Raw genomic sequence first — 10,806 nt, forward strand, 5'->3', positions numbered from 1 at the left:
GCGATAATAGAGATCAATGGTGTTCTTAGAATACTCAAGGCTGGTGCAACGGCAAACGCGCAATATTCAGTTGTTTTTGCCAGGGTCCCAGAAAAAAGAAACAACGAAAAAACCTCGATCCATTATGCTTTTGTAACTTTTTTATCATTGTTTCAACTGTGCTTGATAAGCTTCCTACAGCGGCCGAACATGATAGCACTGCCACCGCTCTAGCGGAAGTGGACTAACATTTCACACTTGCCAAGGCATTGCTGTCACTTATAAAGTTTAATTGGACGTGCAGCAAATACATTAGTAAGGTGCTGCTTTCAAATATTGTGGTAAAGCCTGCCGGACTTTCTTCTAATGTTAGGCTATATCAGACAGCACAGTTGTTTTAAGAAAGCGACCATTCTATTCACAGTCCCTTCCACCAACTGCATTGTCTTCTCAACGAAAGGACTGAATCACCTGCTAGCAAGTCTACGAAGAATATGCTGAATTTCTGCTATAAGGGGCTCCTGTAGAAAATGTAGGACCAGTATTATCCTGCGAAACACAGCACGTCCAACTATCGCCACGTTCTATAATTTCATCGTTCACCAGCAACATTCTCTTTCATAAATATGACGTGCGTCCACGGTTCAGTTAGGCAACTTGAAGATATAAAGTAGCAGAAGTAGCTGCTTATGGAGAATTCAGTGTCGAGTTAAATCGCCGCAGGTGGTATTTTGCTTTGCGACAGAGGAAAGAAAACATCGATACCACAAAATGCTAGAGAAGTAAGCCTTTAGCATATGATGATCCAAAGGTGTTTTGAATACAAAGTAAGCAAACATCTGCATAACTGGGCAAAACGAGAAGAACCTTGCCGAAACCAAGCACGAAGTCAGTGCTAGTCTTATTGCGTTTGTTTTTGTCTTCGTCTCAACGCGCTGTTTCAGTATACTCGTATTTGCAAGGTGAACCAGCCAGCCCAGATCAAGTTGTTGCTAATAGAGAAGCTAAAATATCAAGATAGCCTACCACGATTGCACCAATAAAGGCAATGAGGTATACACGAAGTCACCATTTGGATAGTCAGTGGGATTATGCGTTAGATTTAACATTACTTGCGTAAAATTGACAGATTACAAAAGCAGCATGCCAATTTGCAAAGGAAGAGATTAATATTTTGATACGTCGCCAAACTGGAAAAATATTGAGAAATATCAATAATTTGCAATGTTTTTGTTCATAACTACTAGCTTTAGTGACAGAATGGGTGCACACTAACGGCCAGCTCAGATGCTAGATTACGCTTCTTGGTACACTTGGTGAGTTTCTGTGTGTTGCTTTGTTAGCTCAACACAAATCGTCATATAGCGTTCAAAACATTGTGATTTTGTGCAAGTGGAATACACATCTAGATACTTTCTCCTCAAATTACTTTCTCTCTAATCCTGTCAGTTCTGAAATGTAAACGAGATGTAAATGTGATGTAGACGCATACTTTATGAACAAGACAAGACGCCACTAAAATAAAAAGGGAAGTATTGACAATGCTGAGACGGATGCCGTGGGCTGTTTCATCAGCCATTGAACATTTTAGTAATATAAAATCATTGGTGGAATTCCAGCCTTACTTCAGAAAAAGAATCAAAATTCTATTTGCCCAGTTATTTTTCCTTTCTTTTTTCCTTAGTTACACAACATATCAAGTGATCAAATATTAACTTATAAAACTTCGTTCTGGTTATCATTTAGAGTTTCATAATTTATCTATATTTTCAAAGAAGCAAAACAAAACGCAAGCTGGTCAAGAATACCTAAATAACGTCGTGTTCTTGTAAGAATATTATTGATGCAATGGCCCAGTAACTGGGACTCGCTGATTGCATCAGGCACGATTTCACAGCGTCTGGAGGTGTTATTTGTGTCGCGACGAAAGAAATCGCTGTAGCGCAGTAAACGCCAGACCGCTTCTTTTGCGTACATGCGTATATTAAGGGCGAAAGAAAAAAACAAATAGGGGGCACTTCAAAAAACACATCAGATTTAGTGGCCTTCGTACTATTGCTCTAGAAGTAGCAGTGCCCGCTTTCAAATATTGCAGGTGATCTAGTTGTGCTTCCTGCTGAGAGCTACGGATTTCTTTTTTTTTTTGCAAAGGCGATCTGTACTCGCCTGTGCTCCGCCACCCACCGTTGATAGCAGTGCCTGTCGCTGAACCGGCTTAGTGCGCGGTATTAGCAGCGAACAAATCGTCCTATGGGGGCGCTATCGATGTCCCGGTAAGCCCCAGAAAATGAAGCTTCAAGCAATTGTCCTGGCAACGCTTCAAAAACGTATGGCCGCATTTTAGCTTGGAAATTTGAGCGGCATTATGAAAAAGTGGCGCTCAAGAAGACACGGAACCAGTTCACGTGAAGGCACATGAATACAGGAACAGAATGAAGCCTGCTCAATATTTTCCGAGAATATCACTTGCTTCCAAAAATCTCTGGAGCGCCCATAGCACTCGCATTTGCAATTAGTTTGTTGGCATGGACCCGTCGCGGTATTTGAACAAAGACACGAAAAAGAAACCCAAGGTGTTTCTTGAGGCAGGCCCTTCAGCCTCAAGAAGCACGCAGATTTTTTTAAGATTCCGCTGCGGGAAACCCTAATACATTTTGTGCGATGTCTCGCAATGTTATTATCGCTTTATTTCGCACACATACACCGATTTCCGTGCAACGAAGGCGAATATGTGACCTGGCTGGCTAGTCGGGTGTGTTACAATCGCTTGTGCAATGTACCGGCCTATGTACGGTTCCACAACACAAGGCGTTTTTCAGCGGCTGTCATAGGGTGCTGAATGATCGGCTTCGGACGACCAAGAATACATATATTGTTCGCAAGCCTCTGCTGCCACTTGCTGCAATTCGTACAAAGCGAAGGCGGCTGAACTAGTCGCGAGAAGTCCCTGCGAAAGGAAATGGCAACAGCCTGACATTGGAAGCAATATAACGCCACGGGCAACATTGAATACGCAGTTGCAATAGGACGCGGTACCTGCCCATGCATTCTGGAGGACTTCAATCAATCTTTGTGAGCAGTAGAACGTTATGAAGAACGTTATTGTTTGTGTCTAAAGACAATTTGCTCGAGCGGTGGCATTTATTTACCTAAGATTGAAATAGCAGCCTCCAAATCGGGCGCGATCCCTATTTCCTACATAGTTCTCGTGCAGAGTTCATACTATAGGCCGGAGACTTCCTTCTGCAGATGAGCTCCGCTCCATGTTCCTTATGCAAAAGATTTCAGGTTTATAAATGATCATGATGCATGGATTTTCTTGGCTTAAGGGCCTGATATGGCCACAGAGCGTCAAGCATGTCTATAAATGGTTACCTACTTAGAAATCTATCCAATGGGGGTTTATTCCACGCCTACCCAGTGAATTAGTATGGTATAGTATGAAAAACTTTATTTAGGCCCTGAGAAATCAGTCTGGGGACTGGTGCCAGCCGCTCCCACGTCGGGACAGAGAAGAGGCCGAGCCTCTCTGCCATCGCACAGACCCTCTGAACAGCCCTGAGTTGATTCGCCAGCACTTCACTGTGCAGGATCCGCTGCCACCACTGTTCCTCTTGTGAACCATCACCGGCCAACGCCAAGCAGCGCCAAAGCATGTATTCTTAATCGAGCAAACCCCCACACTTACTACAATAGACCGAAACTCCACAGTCCGGAATAATTTTATTCATGGCGACCGGTTAGGGTACGTTCATGTCTGCAGAAGTCTTAATGTAACCACCTGTGGCCTCTCAAGCAATAGTGGGGGAAAATTTCTTTTTTCTAGCACAGCTGCGTGACGTGGAATTGCTTCGATAGATTGCATTGGTAGAACATGCGCACAAATATTGTACCATTGGATTTCACTTGGCATGCACCGGCTGCGCAGTAAAGAAAAATTCGCGTGTGTACATATTGACACGTGTACATGCTTATCTTTATTGGGTGACCACGTTTCACCGCCTAACAAATGTTATCGCATAGCGCAGGACGCGCCTGCATGTATAGGAAGTTTCTGGAATGTTATCGATGGTTCCATCCGCTGTCTGTCACCGAGCATTGTGAGATCTGATTGCATGTATGCACGACGCGAATGGTGTAGAACTTTGTGGAAGACACGCGGGTCCCAGCGATTACTCTGGAACGTTCAACTACTGATGTATAAAGGCCGACGTGCTTGACCCGCTGATCAGATTTTGACCATCGCCGACTGTGTTCGCCGCTGTCCCCGTTATTTAAGTGTAGCCTGTTTTTGTGGGCACATGTTCGCCCAATAAAAGTTAGTTTCGTCTTTCACAGTATTGCTACTGTGTTCTTTATACGCCACTACCACGTCACACCACTACCATGCCACTATCCTAGTATCAGGCTGTAATTGTGAGGCGCATTGCGTATTCGACACCATATCTAAACTTGCGCATTGAGGAAGTGGAGCTTCTCGACTGGCTGATATGCAAGGCTTATAAGCAAGCGCACGGGCTCTCATCCAGAACGGCCTCTTTTCACCTCGAAGAGACAGGGGTGTACAATAAGACACAAGAAATAATAGACGCCCACCTGATAAGTCAGAAGGAAAGACTACTACGCACGACAGCGGGTCGCTGCGTCTTGAAACATCTTGGATATTCTGCATAGAAGACCAGCGCACTGGCAAAAGGCCCCACACAGATACAGGAAACTATGCACGGCTCATCGATTCCCAGGAACATGCACCCGAACTTCCCCATCAGACGGCGACAAGCCCGAGCGCAGACGCTCGCTAGGAAGTATAAGAACCACGCCAATGTCTTGTACGTAGGCGCGGCAAGCACTTCAAGAATCACCGAATTCGTCACTAACGCAGTCGAGAATCACCGGACCAAAATAAATGCGTCGTCAGTTTCTAGAGCAAGCGCTGCGGAGGATAGAGGAACTAGCCATAACGACGAGACCGCACTGGGAGTTTGTCATAGTTCGGACGGACTCTCAGACGGCCTATACAAATTTTTCCAGGGCTGCACATCACATTCTGAGTGGAGCGCACCAGCTCCAAGATACATACAGATCGTGTGGACTCCGGGATATGAGTCGTCACGCGCCAATGAGCAGGCACGCACCTACGCCCAAGCACATGCACACTGGGAGTCACGAGAGGGACGCGCCGAGCTGTTCCACCCCGAGCCGATACCATACACGCACATCTTACTATACTACCACCGTTTTATAATGCTCTGACGCGAGAAGAAGCCGTAATATGGCGGAAACGCGAAACGGACACATCCACGGTCGAGTCTCTACTGCGCCATACATCCTGCGCTGCGTTCATATAAGTGCTCACACTGCGATCAATGTGCAACACTTTATCACATGGTATGGGCTTGAGCAAGCACACCACACCTCGCACCCATAACACACCCCACCACACGGCAATGGGAGGCTGTGCTGTCTAGCTCCGACTTGACGGACCAGCTCACTCTGGTCCACCGAGCAAGAAGGGCAGCTAAGGCAACTGAACTCCTGGACTGAGGGACCACCCACTGCAGAGCGGAGGAGCAGCCTACGGTCGCGTGCTTTTCTTGCATAAAGTTTATTCTCTGCCTCTCAACCGCAGGGCTTTTGCATGAGCAGCTTTCTATTTCGCTGGTTGTTGGTGCAGCCAGCGACAGCATAGTCCCGCCTTGACGGATAACCTTCGCACATCCCGCTCTGCAGATGCGATAAGAACACGTCAAAAACACAACTTGCGAAAACGCACCGCAAGTACAGCCATTGTCTTCCATCTCCCGCAGTACCTGCAGCCCTCACCAGAAGGCAGCACCTGATGTCGAAGGTAGTGGTGCGGCTTGCACTCGCGCTACGAGTCTATAAAAATCTGGTCTATAGTTGATGGAGAGCTGTACTCGGTAAAGACATCTGTGCCTGTGTCTAGCATCCTCAGTACCAATGTCGATGTACTACTACCAATATCTGGCCAAGTTGGAGCGAAGCGAAATCGAAAAGTTTGGGGTAAGATGCAAACAAGCGATGAAGGTCATCGTAGCATTCATGGGTAATAAAACCGTCAAAATATTGTCAATCGTAGTGATTGTCAGTCGCAAGGCCAATGGGTCGTGTGCGGCTAAATATGATATACTGCCCGGCGTCGTACATTCGGCTAGGAATTGTTGGGTCCGTCCAAAGCTCAGGATAGGAATACACCCCCAGTTTGTAGAAATAGACACTACGAAGTGAAGTACAGCCTGCATGCCGCGTCAAGAAAGTGTCTAGGGAGGGGCGTATCGTGTAGTCGCCGTCAGTAACATAGGGATCGGAGGTCAACGTGATATACACTGTATGTGGCGGCAGCCGGTCGCAGGCAAACAAGCTCGATGACAGATGAGTGTGATGGCAACGTGGTGGCGACGTTGTGGGTGGAAGGAAGTTTAACAGTAGCACGCCAGAAGAGTAGTCGACGAGGGCATAAGTGGTGCTCGGCAAGTCAAAGCTGAGGACCGTGTCATTGGCACGCTGGTGCAGAACGTCAAACTGTGGCCTGGTAGCTAGCGAAGCTTACACACGCAGTTCACAAGACAACGACGCAAGCTATACTGCCGTCGGCAAAGCGAAGGACAGACAACATCGCTAGTGTTAGGTCCTTGTGGAGACGACGAGAAAGGCGAGTGCTGGAAACCGATAATTGCGCCCCAGTGTCTATGAGTGCCCAAACAAGCACGCCGCCCACTTCTACGTTCGAAAAGATCTCATCGGGTGGTCAGGGTCAACATATGATTTTCGAATCGGTAAGACAATATTGCACTACACTAGCATGGCTTAGGAAGTTTTTCATAGACTAACATTATCTTCGTTTCTGTTTTCTCATTAAAACGGACGTTAGGGCGAGTTGGTAAGCCATATTTGAAACAGAACAGCGCGGTTTTGACGGGCACAAGGAGGGAGACACGACACGGACGAGAGCATGTTTCTCATGTTTCTTACGAGTGAAATTGGTTTTTTTTTGTTACTGCTTTATATGTCCTTGCAGTCCATATATAACCTATTAACAGGGGAAAACTTCTTTTTCATGAATCTACCGTGCACTTTGTTTAATTCTGTCTCAAATAAACGCTATTGTAAAGAAACAAATGTCTCAAGGCATCAGGTTTTTCTTAGAAAGCTAGGTACTATTCCAATTTCTGCAAGAAATAGCAATGGTACCCCAGTTTTTCAGTAAGTTTACAGGTTCCTTCGTAATTTTCACAACTCACTGGTAGTTTAGAAAACTCAAAGCATTCTAATGCTCGCTCACTATTTCCCCTTGAAAATTGTTATGAAACACTGAAGAGTCTCCCGCCGCATGAAGAAGAGCAAGATGATGGAAAAGGAAAAAGCAATAGATGCTGAACGATCCTCAAGCCGTATCGTGGGTCTTTTGTGTGTCGTTTGTTTTACCTTAAGTCACGCCGTGCCTGAACCAAACAGCGGACGAAGAACCACCCCCCAACACTCGACCTGCTTCTTCTTTTAAAACATGTGGTCGCAGCAAGAAAAAGAAAGACAAGTGAACAAAACATATAGGCCTGAGTTGGCAAATGATCTTTCTTTGTATATAGTACAGAAGTTGCCAGGCTCATTTTGCTTACTTCGCACATGGAGTTTGTTAGCTTGCACGTATTGTTGATCGACATCCTTAGTGTGATGAGCATTACATAAATAAAAAATGCAAGATTGTCGAACCTGCTTAATTTCAACTTCACGCCATTGATTCATACGTTCATTGAATCACACTGTTCCGTCGCATCCAAATACGCAAACCAAGAATCAGGCTTCAGCTCGCTTTATTCATTTCTTTTTTGCGTCAATGCATATTTCGCTTTGAGTTCTGCATTTTTTCATGAATGCGCAGGAATACTGCTATAATTGTTAGTATGTCCTGGCGTGTATTATCACTCTCCCTTGTGTTCTTGTGTACTTGCGCTGCGTGCAGTTCTATGATACTCTAGCCGTAAGAGCCTCTTAACAGTCCAGGAAACATTCACCCAATTTCCATGCCGTCCTTAATTGACAACCGAATACGATAGTTTGGCAAAGCATAAATGACATTTATTAAATAGGAAATGACCGCCTTACACGTTTATTGGTTTTCAGACACGGGCATGTGAGCCCTCGAAATGTGCACCTCATTCATGATAGACAGGGTCCATGATGCACCTAATGGTGTGCAACGATCGTGGATATTAATATTACGAACGCCTTCGGCGATATCCGGCGCATGTTCACTTGTCAAAGAAGCACACCGGCTGTCCAATGCTCCAATATACGCACCAACAAATGCCTCAGTGGCAGGACCATCCAACTCCGATGGGGACCGGACGGCCAACTATTAAAATAAATACTTGTGCCTCGAGGAAATCCCGGTTTAAGATATTCTATCCGATGACATTTTATCCCGCAATAACACTTCTCCCTCACAGACTAAGCCTGGTCCCTGACCTGCGTCGCAGCATCTATGTCGACGAAATCACTCCGGTACACTAAGAGCAACAGCGGGACGTAAGAATTGACAGTACCTGACAGCCTCAACATCATAATTCACATGTACTGAATGTAGACCTATAGACAATGGCGAAGAAGTGCAGGTGCATTGTTGTCTGCTGCTCAAACGGCAATACCACCAACCTTACCAGAAATTCTGCGAACCTCCACCTAGGCGTCTCTAAAGAAAAAAAAATGCGGGGCTGGATTCGGTCAGCGACAAAGTGGAAGCAGTTCTGAGGGGGTGATGCGTATTCTTGAGGCTCGACCCCTTGCATCAACGCTGGAAGAAAACTGCTACGACAGTCCCAGGACCGAACATCTGGACCAGCAGCAACAATGCAGAAGTGCCGTCTTGTACAGACACACAGATACACGCCGCAAGAAAAATAAGCACACACATGAGGTTAGACTGTTCCATCGATACATAGACTGTTTCTCACTGACAGTCTTGTGACTGTTTTAATTGTTCTGTGTTTAATTTAATGTGTTAGAATTCTTAAGCTACTTTGCGCTGGGTAGTGTCACTGGGTAGTCCGTCGTCGAATGGATAGCGCACCCGGTTGCTGTTCTGAGGGAACATGATTCGAAACCTACCGTCGGACTATGTTGGGTTACTAGGTATGTGCTACTGAGAATGTACCGTTCTATATTAACAAAAGAGATTCCTTAAGTTTCTCCGATGCCGAGCATAACGAATCCGCATACCAAGGGTTCGAACCTCAAGGACAGCAACCCCACGCTTCAGCAGGCTGCGCCACAAATGCACTGGGTATAGGCCGCTTTTCAGTGAACGTCTTTCCCGCCAACACTTTAGTGAGCTGCGCCATGACCCCACTGTGTACGTGTCGCTCGTCCATGAACATTTCGCCCACTCGGGTAACTGAGTATGTGCCGCTGAGTTTGCGGCAAGCGAGGGAATAATTCGCATCGTTCGCAGCCGCCAGCGAGCCACGTTTCTCGTTTCGGAGGCCACTCGCGGACTACTCGGCAGCACCAGTAGATGTCGCAGCGTGTCCAGAAAGAAGCAAGAGAGGGTTTTTTTTTTGCTGCATGACGCGTTTCTCAGCGTTCGCACGCACAGGGGCCCCATGCATTTCGGAAGCCGCGCTCAGACTTAGCGGCGGCGGCGCGAGATAGTGCTGAGTGTTCTTTTAACAAAGTCTGTCTGTCTGTCTGTCTGTCTGTCTGTCTGTCTGTCTGTCTGTCTGTTCTTAGGGAAGCACGAAAGAGAAGTCTCGCTGCAGTACTCGTCTGATAACTCGTTTCGACGGTTATCGCTATAGTAATTCAATGCTAAAAGCATTAACGCAAACAGTCATCGTGAGATGAGTTCTGCCCTATTTTCAACACCTATAACCTAACTGATTCAGCACCTCCCCACGTTACTACTGCACGAGACAATAAAGAAGTTTAGAGTTATCGCCCCACATTTTGGGGTAGGATGCGCACTACTTAGACTCACAGAGCCGTTGATATAAATTTTTATTGATATCTGCTTAATTGCGAAACCCGCTGCTCAGGAACTAAGGTGCTCATTTTTTTACATTCGTAGGGCGGTACACATTCGCAGAGACATATTTTGCTGACAGTGCACTGGCTGGCATAATGTGTGATCAGAGACACTGAAGTGCGTAGAGCAAAAAATGTGATAAGCGCTTGTTGCTTTCACATTTATCGAAATAGTTATACCGTTGATCATTCCAGCTGCGTGAAAACAATGACCTCTTTCTTGGGTGCACTTCACTCTGGTTTCTTAAAGTTGATTTCTAGCAGCGATCATACTAAAAGAAAACAAATAACCTACAGGCACATGTAAGAAAACTCCTTTGTTTCGCTCTCTCTTATTTAATCTTCCTTGTTTATTGTTGCGCAACCTAGGCATGGTTGTAGTTGAGTGTCTTATTACTTTGGATTTGATTCAAACTTCAGTTCATGCGCTGAAAAAAATATGAAATGACCAGATAAAACTGCCTTCACTAGCACAACTACCGACGTCGGTAATGTGTATTGCAAGAACTGACTAACAATTTCGGCATTTTACCATCTTCGGACTGCTGAACTTCGTTTCCTTAACGATACCTTCTACTTGATTGCAGATGGATTCTTGCGTTCGAACCGTGCAAACGTGTTATAAGGATGGTATCATGACGGGGGACATGACTTGGGATTCATACATTTCTTCTGCGAGGCGATAGAGCCAGCGGATTGCTTACTAGCATGGCATGTGAATAAAGTACGTTTGGTTCTGTCGTAGGCTTCGACGGCGGCAACAGAACGTAATATATGATCGTAAGG

The 10,806-nt window shown here is 45.8% G+C and overlaps 1 long non-coding RNA gene across 1 annotated transcript; it reads left to right on the forward strand.

Moving 5' to 3' along the window:
* Nucleotides 1–2,896: 2,896 nt before the first annotated feature.
* On the forward strand, nt 2,897–10,760 carry LOC129386553 (uncharacterized). The gene is made up of 2 exons (XR_008613909.1): nt 2,897–3,051; nt 10,608–10,760. It is a non-coding gene; the product is annotated as an uncharacterized lncRNA (long non-coding RNA).
* Nucleotides 10,761–10,806: the final 46 nt, after the last annotated feature.

This window comes from Dermacentor andersoni, chromosome 4 (assembly GCF_023375885.2).
Source record: "Dermacentor andersoni chromosome 4, qqDerAnde1_hic_scaffold, whole genome shotgun sequence".
Classification (NCBI taxonomy): domain Eukaryota; kingdom Metazoa; phylum Arthropoda; class Arachnida; order Ixodida; family Ixodidae; genus Dermacentor; species Dermacentor andersoni.